We start from the raw sequence: 10,889 nt of genomic DNA on the forward strand, positions 1-10,889 counted from the left end.
CCAGAATAAACAAATATTCCATGGATTTAGTTGGTGTCCTAGAGCTAACGGTCTTGTTAATGATGTTCCAAATATTCCCGATCGGAATGAATTTTCAGATCGTCGTCCCACTAGAGGAAATTAATGGCGTTTCAAGGATATATTAAGGCGATTTCTGTAAATTCTTTATGGCCCAATGCTAAAGAGATCCCAAGCTATATTCGAAGTAATGATTTTTGTATGAACAGTGTACATTGTAAGACATACATATCTAAAGTGCATGATTTGTTCAGCAGAAATCGATTGGATATTTTATAGAAAAAATATATTATTAATAAAAATACAATAGATTTTAAAATATTTTAATCTGATATTGCCGTCTCATTTGAACATTAATTTCGGGAACATATTTAATAGAATGAAATATTGGAAACTTTCTTCGTATTATACATTGTAGTCAAGTTTCACGGAGCTGTATATTCTGTAACATTGCTGATATAGAACATATTTATTGACTTAACGTAGAAAACCTGGCAATGTATGTGAGGTGTTCTGCAAGCTGAAGACCTGTCGAGCTCATTACACTTACATGCTAAGACTATTCAATAAATAATGTGTTGTACAGTTGATTTATTCGTTTAATTAACCTACCTCTTGGATTTCTAATTACATGTACTTATCAATATCATATTAAGAGGTTAAAACAATAGTACGTTTCATCACCTTTGTTGTAACTTTCATCCCGTACACGAAAATGAAAGATTATTCTGTGGTGATTTCAAGTCACTTATTCTTAGATTTATTCACCGCTTTCAGAATATTTCCCACTTACTTTTAACAGTTAAGTAGATCACATGCAGTGCTTGAATGCTTGTAGTGCTTAAAGTTACTAAAGATTCTAAATTAAAATCAGATTTGCATATTCATTTTCAAGTACATCAAAAACTTCTCTTCAACATATTCAGAGAAGTTGTCGTTTTGAACTTCTGATTCAATGTGTCACGGATCAGGCGGTCAAAAAGTAAAGCTGGATATTGTGTAGGCAGTTTTCCATTCCGGATCAAATGACGTTTGAATTACTTTCTGGTGAAATGCGTGTACTTCTATCATAATTTTGTTTAATGTTCCTAACATAAACTACATAAAACAATGACGTAAATATGTAACGTGATGCCATTTTTTATTTATAATTTGACGCATGCATGAGACAGTAAAAGTGGATAGTGTTGATACAAGGGCTCCTTTTGTAGTTAGAGAATTTTCTTTTTATTTATAGTTAGAGAAATTTTAGCATTGTTTCAATTCACTCCTATTGAGGTGATGTTATCTTTCAAACCCTGCTCTGCAGAATGACATATTTTATCATGTATCTTGTCATAATATATGTAACACAATATTTCGGGTTTCCAACTCTTATCTGAAGAACAGAAATTAAACATGCAGATATATGTTCGATTGTTACTCTTTTTAGTGCCCCAATTTCCGGGAAGACTTGTTCCTTCCTCATTGTGGATCAGCTCATTGAACGTCAGAAACAGGGAGAGGCTGCACCTTTTGACAATGAACGCTATCTGTATTTTTTTTATGCAAATAAAGATAATACAAGAAACATTGGTGCAAGCACCAATTTTATGGACCGGAAAGAGTTTTGGAAGTGTAAGAGTGCCTTTGTATAAAATCGCGCGAAAATTACAATGCGATGGCTGGTGAAATTTAGGAGTTTCGATCAAATTGGGAGACGAAAAATAATCGCTAATTGCGTAAAGTAACTATTTATTGCTTGCGTCGTAGGGAAATAATACTGCTAGTCTTAAGAGTTTAACTTAATTCGCAATACTCAAGTCAACATCAAGCTATATACAGTTCAAGCATGTCCCGATCGATATAAGACGTCTACTGAAAAAATAACTTCAATGCACGTCTGTCCGATCATTCGATATACGTGTACTTGCTTCGACTAATGTAACTTTTTTCCCGTGATGTTGCACGGAAAATTCCTCTATTTGGCAGCTTCCGTAAAGTCATGTAGTAAAAACTCTTGTACATATTTTGATAAAAAGAACTTCATTAGTTTACTACTTTATATCTGTATTCAAATTTTAAAAAAAATTAAAATTATTCACTGATTTCACAAAAATTGCGGAGGGGAGTGTTTAAAGAACAAGAAGTTTACTTTACAAAGCCTGATTTTCTTGAATCGTGAAATCATTCTCTTCAATGCTTTAATTGGCAAATAAAACTTCAAATTACTCGCCCTTGATTACAGGTGGCGCACGATCCGTTTACGTCCAAGACATTTCTAACCTGCAGTACATCTATGCTCTAGAGTGCCTCAACACATCATGTGCGTGCAGCCTTTGTACGAGTAAATTAAATCGGGTATGCCATTTTAATGAGTCAGTGGTCACGAAAGTGGATCAGAATATCGGAATAAGAAATGTAAAGCTACCAATCGCATAAAGAAGCTGAGGCACACCTTCCAGCGAAAATATTGGCGTTGTGTTCTACGGGGGGTAAAGGAAGTGCGACCGACCGTGTGTTTCCGATGGTACTCGTGTATACCTTGATGGCGTGACCCTTTGTCAAACAATCTATTGATTTTCTTGTCCTCTAATTAAATGCAAAGATTACAGCACAAAGGTACTTAATATTAATTTTCTAGACAGCTAAGCTTTTTAGTCGGAAGACATTCTAATTCCAAGATCTGTGCGATGGAGTGAGTGCACGGACAGATCCTTGTTGATTTTCGTACAAAATATATTTTAAAAGTTTGCACAAGTGAACTTCTTATAAGCATTTTATTTCTAAAGCCTGTGTATCACTTTTCCTAAGAATCCCAATTTCAGGCTAAGCGCCATTGAAGTATTTCGTTACATAATTAGCTCGCGGGCTGACTAATTACATACACTGGGAAATCAGTTTTACATATTAGAAAATGAATTATGTTTTTCTATGGCCATAAAATTATGATATATATAAACCTTTTCCAAAAAGAATAAATAAATAAAGACGTCAATCTTAAAACTCCCGCGGTTATAGACAACGCAGGCGGCTTTTCAAATCTTATTTCATAGAATGTGCCGGCCCATAATAATGGGTGACTGCCCCCCCCCCTTCCCCCTATTTTTGATAGTATTGAATAAGAAGAAGGCACTGTCAGTCGATGAAGACTCGAATGGATATAGATATATTTATATCAGACACAAATGGTAGTGAAGTGATGAGAGTACTTAAGATAGTGATAAAAATACAGATTACATGGTTAACATATACACTACATGTACATGTATGCCCCCAGTAGAGTAAGCGAGGGGAACAGTTTTAATGATACATGTAATGGGAATGAAAGCACTTGGTTTCTTTACGACAGAATTTGTTTTGTTAAATAGAGGGTGGATCTGCTAATTTAACGAGAGTGAATGTATAAATTTCATCTCTTTTGAAAGCTTCACAAATGATGGTATAGTGCTACGTATTGCCAATATCACTAAACTTTTATTATTGATCTATATTATATGTTTATATGTCTGTGACTGTAGGTGGAGGGTTTTGTAAATGTACGTGTGCAGAACATGTTGATCTATAAAAAAAAAATCATTTCATAACAAAATTCAGCAAAACTCATAGTTACTATTTTCATGTAAACCTTATTACGATATTGTCACATCTTCGAATAATCCTGTTATCAATCATATCGTTGTACTTGACCTTTGTATTTGGGAGAGAGCTTTACCTAGGCTATGCCTGTTGTCCGACCCTATTGAATTTCTCAATAACATATGTTTAAACTAAACTTGCATCACCATTTTCGTTCAAATCTCTAGATATACATGTATCTTCAAGTTTCAACAGGCAGACGGTGATTAATTTTACGAAACTGACATAGTATTCGAAAGTATTTATCATCTAATACATTTGTGTAATTTTCAAATTCTAAAGAGAATTTAACAAAATTAATTCCTTATATAAAAGCGTTGGAAAGAGCAATAATTCCACCACATGGATGCGCATAGAAATTGAATTGATGAGAGCAATAATTGCATGAATTAATATGCGCGTATTAAATCAATCATTGCTCGCAACAATTGAATTGGTGCGCGCAATAGTTGATTTGATGCCAGCATCAATTCAATATTGCGCGCAATACTTGAATTGATATCTTCAAATAAATAATGATATCTTCAATTATTTAAGTTTATGTTAATTTGGCGCTCCATAATGACCTATACAAGATTCTGCACGTTTTATTTTTAGAACTAAGTTTGTCAGAGTTGAATAGAAAAATTACATAACACTTGTTTAGCTACAGCAATGCATATTCTAGAAAAGAATTATCCATGGTTTTATTTTAGTATAAATAGACTGTAAATTCCATGGAAATCGGCACTCATTCAGCATTCTATAAGCAATCTACGGAATTACATTTGGACTTCTACATCTGGGGGATTGGGTTGGACTTGACGGCCGATATTCTCGTGTGTGAATTCAGCTCGGCGGTAAGGTAGCAGGGGACAGTTTCGCACTATAGGCCCGGTGAACTTTTTCAAAAAATGGAATTACCCCGTATTTGAAGTGATATTACATGTGTAAAAATGTATACAATAATTTTAGGATGCATGTCAAATGTAGCTGAGTGCTTAGTAAAAATGTTGATATACAACATGTAGGTGTCACCATGATTCCTAGCATATAGATGGGTGCAAATACGAAACTAAGACACGTGGTCAGTTGCTGAAGAAATTCCGGTGAAAACATGCAGGGTCTAGCAAAAGGTCTGTAGCTGTGAGGGAAGGTGGATGGCCCCATATGAGAGGTAGATTTTTGAGAAGGGCAGATAGGGTTCTTGATTGTGCACAGTGTCTAAATCCCCATGTTTGGTACTGTGATGGTGTGGGGGTGGTGCGGATTAGCCCAAATGAGGGAAAATCAAAGCAAAAAAGGGGAACCTGCTCAGAGCATGTTTTGTGCACCAGCACCAGTATTTATAGATTACATGTAATTTAGGGTCATAATTTATTAACTACACTAATATGAAATACAAGTATTGACATAAAATTGAAATATGCTTTTTCATTAGTCTGTCATAATCTGACTTTGGTGTATACCCCCTATCCACATGTTTCAAAACCAAAGAAACTGTCCCCTGCCACCTAAAGCAGAATCAGACACTCTTCGTGAACTTTCATTATACGATACCTACTGCAAGTTTGTGATCTTAATGATATTGTTTTCTGTAAATAACTCTAATAAATTGTTATATCTTTGAATTCTTTGAGATTGATTTTGTTGGTCATCAGGTGTATGCTGTCCCATAACACGAAGTGTGAACAATTTGTATGTCAAGCTAGAATTTATATAATGAATTTATCTGACAATTAAACGGGGATATTTGATCAATCAATATGTATACCTACATGTAATAGTTTTGTTTTCAATTTCCACATTTTGGACCTCTTTATTCAAAACTTTTACGTCATACTCCATACTCAATCTCAATGCATTCTGTCATCAATAATTTATCAAAATAGCCTGGTCTCCAGAGAGGATGAAAATAACTATCAACATTGCATTATTTCATTTGAAGCAATTAACGACAGATTATGAATTTATGTTGTTTTGCGAACATCAAAGTACAAAAACTAAAAAAGTATTGAGATCAACATCGTTAAGAAATTCTTTTAAAAAGAGAATTATTCAAACTTCATTCTCTATACTTCTTTGTATCTTATTTATGTTCTCTCAAATTCCACCTATCTGAAACGTCCCTGTGGATTTAAAGAGATGCTTAGTACATTCAGGATGCAAAAGGGGAAAGTCATGACAAATATTTTCAGTATTAATTCATAGACAATGAAGTATCCTTCCAATGAAATGCTGAAAGGTCCGGAAACGGATTTCTTCAAAAGGTTTGGGGAACAAACGCTCAGCGATTGCAAAAGAACTATTTTCATTTTACAAGGGAATGATTGCAGATAGACAACAAACGTATCTGATTTTCGTTCTCGGTTAATTTGCTCTTTGGATACTTTCAACTTTTTAAATTTATTTATCAGAGAGAGATTTGATATTTCTACATAATATTGGATATGTATTTATTTTTCTAAACGAATTATGTTATCATAATTATAAGTTAAACATGAGAATAAAAGTCGATGATGACACTTACACTCTGTAGGATGTGTAAAAACTATAATCGTCTTTCAGGTTGGGGTAGAGAATATTAAAGATAATATGGGTATCGTGCGTTGACGTGGGCGGAAATTGCGATTACTTATTAAAACTGCTTTCATTGAGAACTGTTGGAGTTTACCGGAATAATTGATGTGGCGTTGCAGGGCGCTCTTTATTATGTATTTAAAGTGATGTATTGAATGACGGTTTGACATTTGTCTTCAATCATTGCAAGAACAAAACATAATTTCATTAATTACACTATTGATACATCAGAATTAAGGTACATTTCCAACAAATATCGACTGATTCTCTTATTAAAAACCAGCTCCTCTACTTATCACTATGGTACGTCAGTTAATGTTTGTGGTGGATGGATCGTGATAATCAATATTTATGGGTATCAACATTGTTAAATTTATGTCATTGTAGTTGAATATTTATCTTTGTAATATGCCAATTAATTGGATTAAGTCTATTATTATTACTTCGTACATTGTGGATCAGTTCTTTGGACGAATAGGGCATGTCCTAATTCGCTTCAAACTTAGCTTATTATTGATTGGCAAGCCTAAAACCAAAAACATGTAGTCTGTGATGTAAATACGTTTGTAGTGCTAGATGTATTTTATGTTGTTTTGTTATTCTCTGCTACTATTAGCCCTATTATGTAAACCGGAAAGAAGAAGGAAAAGGTCGTCCCGAAAATTTGACGATCTGGTTGTTCGTTTCTTTGGTCATTTTAGTGCTTTATTATTTTTTATGCTCGTTGGACATTTTAGTGCTTTATTATACCCCCAACGAAGTTCAGGGGGTATATAGGAATCACTCTGTCTGTCCGTCTGTCTGTGCAGATTCGTGTCCGGGCCATAACTTCTTTGTTCTTTGACATAGGCATACCATATTTGGCACACAGGTTGATCACCATGAGACGATGTGTCGAGTACCTTCATGACCTCTATATGACCTTGACCCTTGACCTCAAGGTTGTTTTTTTTTTTTTACAATGGATTCGTGTCCGGGCCATAACTTCTTTGTTCTTTGACATAGGGATACCATATTTGACACATGAGTGTATCACCATGAGACGATGTGTCGGGTACCTTCATGACCTCCATATGACCTTGACCTCAAGGTCAAAATTAAAGGTTTTTACAATGGATTCGTGTCAGGGCCATGACTTCTTTGTTCTTTGACATAGGCATATCATATTTGACACATGAGTATATCACCATGAGACGATGTGTCAGGTACCTCCATGACCTCTATATGACCTTGAACTTTGACATCAAGGTCAAAATTGATTATAGGGTTTTGACATAGTCATACCTAAGACATGGGTGTATCACCATGAGACTATGTGTCTGCCTTATGTGAGTGTGTTTCATGATAAGGTGGTGCTTTGTCGTTATATGCTGTGGTTCTTCATGATAAGTTGGTGCTTTTCAGTTATATATACGCTGTGGTTTTTTCATGATAAGGTAGTGCCTTTTCATAATATGCTGTGATTCTTTCATGATAAGGTGGTGCTTTTTTATCATATGCTGTGGTACTTTCATGATAAGATGATGCTTTTTTATATTGTACTTTTTTCATCGTATGCTGTGGTTCTTTTATGTTACGACGGTGATAATTTAGTACAGGCTGTGGTTTTTTACATTCATGCTGGTGGGTCTTTTTTTCTTCAAATGATGGAGCTTTTTCAATATATGCTGGTGTCATTTCTTTATAAGATGGTGGCTTTTTAACAAATGGAGATTTTTTATGTTGTATTGTGGATATTTCTTTATGATGAGGTGATCACTCGGAAACCCTCGCATATTGAAGAGCTCAGTTTGCTGAATGTCGGTTGCTATATATAGTATCTTAAGTGATGATGCAAAGAATTGTAAAAATGTGATTTATGTATACTTCATTTTCAGATCAATCTCGAAAGGCATGTTAGACTCGACATAAGTGACAAAGGTGAAAGGATTGGAAAGAACGCACAGTCTGACACAGGGTTTATAAGGCCCATCCCCTCCTCGTGGCAAACGTCTTTAACATATGTTTAACGCACATGTATTTACACATGATACAGTGTATGTGTGTATTTACGTACTTACATTGTTCAGTAGTTTACAACAGGGAGAGTTGAACAGTTTGAGTTATTATTCTTAACTAACAGAGACTGGCCACAGTAATCCTATCCCACATGTTTTGTAAATAGGCGAAGACTTCTGGCAGTTTATTACTAATATAACAACTGGTATCTTATTATTTATATTAATAATGAGATGACATTTTCATTCAATTCAAACAAATTCTCTGTTACATGTTAAGCTATTTCATATATATTATGAAATAAGTTATTAATTCCTTCTACTAAGATAATAAATTTCACCTTAGTTTACAATGCTTCTGTTTTGATCGGTTGGTTTTTTATCACTATTATTACGGGTTCAACATATACATGTATCCGCAAGATACCGGTACATGTAAGAACTTTAAATAAATCGATCCCAAATGAGGCAAACGTTTATACAAACTGCGCTCCTTCACTTTAAAATTTAATGTGTTACAGCAGACAACGCGAGCCCCATGTTGCTAGGGTTTGTCGTGACTTTCTGGCTCAGAACAACGTCCCAGTTCTTAAATGGTCACCATACAGTCCAGATTTGTTCCTAATCGAGCATTTGTGGGACGAGCTGGACAGGAGGGTTAGGAAGCGCGTCATCGTCCCCTATAACGTCGCTCAACTCTGGATCGAAGCCGCCCTTATTCAAAAGTGGAATAACATCCCTCAAAGAACAGTAAACACCTTGATGGGGTCAGTGAAGCCAGGGGTGGGCACACACACTACTGATTTGGATCAGATAACGGCGTAAGGCACGCTTATTTTAACGCTATTCTCGAAAACGCCGTCTGCGATTGAACAACAAAATCATGAAAATGTATCCAGTAACGATTGAATAATCGAAAAACCCAAACTACGAACTAACCATAAATGAATCATGTAAAATAATAACTATCGAAGATAAACTTGCGGGTTTTTTTTCCCCGCTAGTATACTTTACTACCCTGATCCATGGTTCTGTATAAAGTCAACTAACCGCATATCATCCATGACTTTTAATGGTTTTCCTTTGCTATGGAATTATTGATTTCTTCATTTATTTACCGTCATTTACAACTTGTATTGCGTTAAGGTAAATTATGACGGACATTGAAAACATTCCTACTGACAGGGATCCAAACTAAATTCTTAGACCACCTATTTATATACCTTTGTTTTTCGCGAACATTAGTAACATTAATATAATGTATACATATTATTGATGTCGTGAAGTACTGAGCTTTTTAAATTTTAGACTGGCTTTATGAATTCCAAACTGTATGTAGCGGGTAACCGGAACTCTTTATTATCGATTCATGTATAATTAACTAATGAACATTAGAAGGGAAACAAGTCACAATGGATAGAAATGGGAATGGCCTTATGATCTTTGGCCTTAAAATCTTTTTATGTTTATAACTATAATGGTGAATTAATGTTTTCAGGTGTATGTACATATAATTTTGTTGAACTTTATTAATGCGTATTAAACTTCCCATATTTTGTTTTGTGGTCAGAGTCATGTACAGTTGCTAACTGGTGGTTGTAGAAAATAATACATAAGAGTATAAGACCGTGGTTGTTTATGATATTAAATATTTGATACATTCGTAACATGTAACCGTATACATTGTTTCTGATACTCAGGGGAAAAAACACAACTTAGTTTTCACGATTTCAAAAATTATGTTTAGACTACATGTATAATGTATTGACACATAAAATGTATTACGCTTACCCTTAGTACTGGGGAATCCTTCAGGTATTTAGATGACAAATACGCAATAAGAGTACAAATACAGATGAAGGTCAGTTCAACGTCACGAGTGCTGGCATCGAGCTCCGATTAGGGAAAATTCCCGCTTCAGTGCAACACCCTCTTTGTACTTTCCTAGTCCAGAGGTTCTTCAGAAGAAGATTTTTTAAAGATTTTCTCCCTATAAATTGGTATATAAAACTTTGATCCCTTATTGTGGCCCCATCCTACCCCCTTCCCCCCTTGGGACCATGGTTTTAACAAACTTGAATCTGCACCATGTCTGGACGCTTTCAAGTAAATTTCTACTTTCCTGACCCAGTGGTTCTTGAGAAGAAGATTTTTCCTTTTCCCTATATATTTGCATGTAGAACTTTGATCCCCATATTGTGGCCCCATAGTACCCCCGGGGGCCATAATTTTATCGAACATGATTCTGCACTATGTCAGGAAGATTTCATGGAAATCGCAGCTTTTCTGGCCCTGTGTTTCTTGAGAAGAAGATTTTTAAAGATTTTCGCTATATATTTGTAAGTAAAACTTTGATCCCCTATTGTGGCCCCATCTTACTCCCAGGGGTCATGATTTTAACAAACTTGAATCTGTACTATATCAGGAAGCTTTCATGTGAATTTCAGCTCCTCTACCCCGTGGTTCTAAAGAAGATTTTTAATTGACTCCATCCTATTTTTGCGATTATCTCCCCCCTTTGAAGGGGCATGGTTCTTCATTTGAACAAACTTGAACGCTCTTTACCCAAGGATGCTTTGTGCCAAGTTTGGTTGAAATTGGTCCAGTGGTTCTGGAGAAGAAGATGAAAATGTGAAAAGTTTACGCCGACGATAGATAAATTTTGATCAGAAAAGCTCACTTGAGCCTTCGACTCAG

At 35.2% G+C, this 10,889-nt stretch overlaps 1 protein-coding gene across 1 annotated transcript in view; it reads left to right on the forward strand.

Moving 5' to 3' along the window:
- LOC125658191 (uncharacterized) overlaps positions 1-606 on the forward strand; it is a 41,711-nt gene extending 41,105 nt beyond the window's left edge. The window contains exon 8 of the mRNA XM_048889358.2: positions 1-606. This exon is cut by the window's left edge and continues 83 nt beyond it. The gene's annotated coding sequence lies outside the window, so the exon portion shown is untranslated.
- The last annotated feature ends 10,283 nt before the right edge of the window (positions 607-10,889 follow it).

The sequence above is a fragment of the Ostrea edulis genome, chromosome 9 (genome assembly GCF_947568905.1).
Source record: "Ostrea edulis chromosome 9, xbOstEdul1.1, whole genome shotgun sequence".
Lineage (NCBI taxonomy): Eukaryota > Metazoa > Mollusca > Bivalvia > Ostreida > Ostreidae > Ostrea > Ostrea edulis.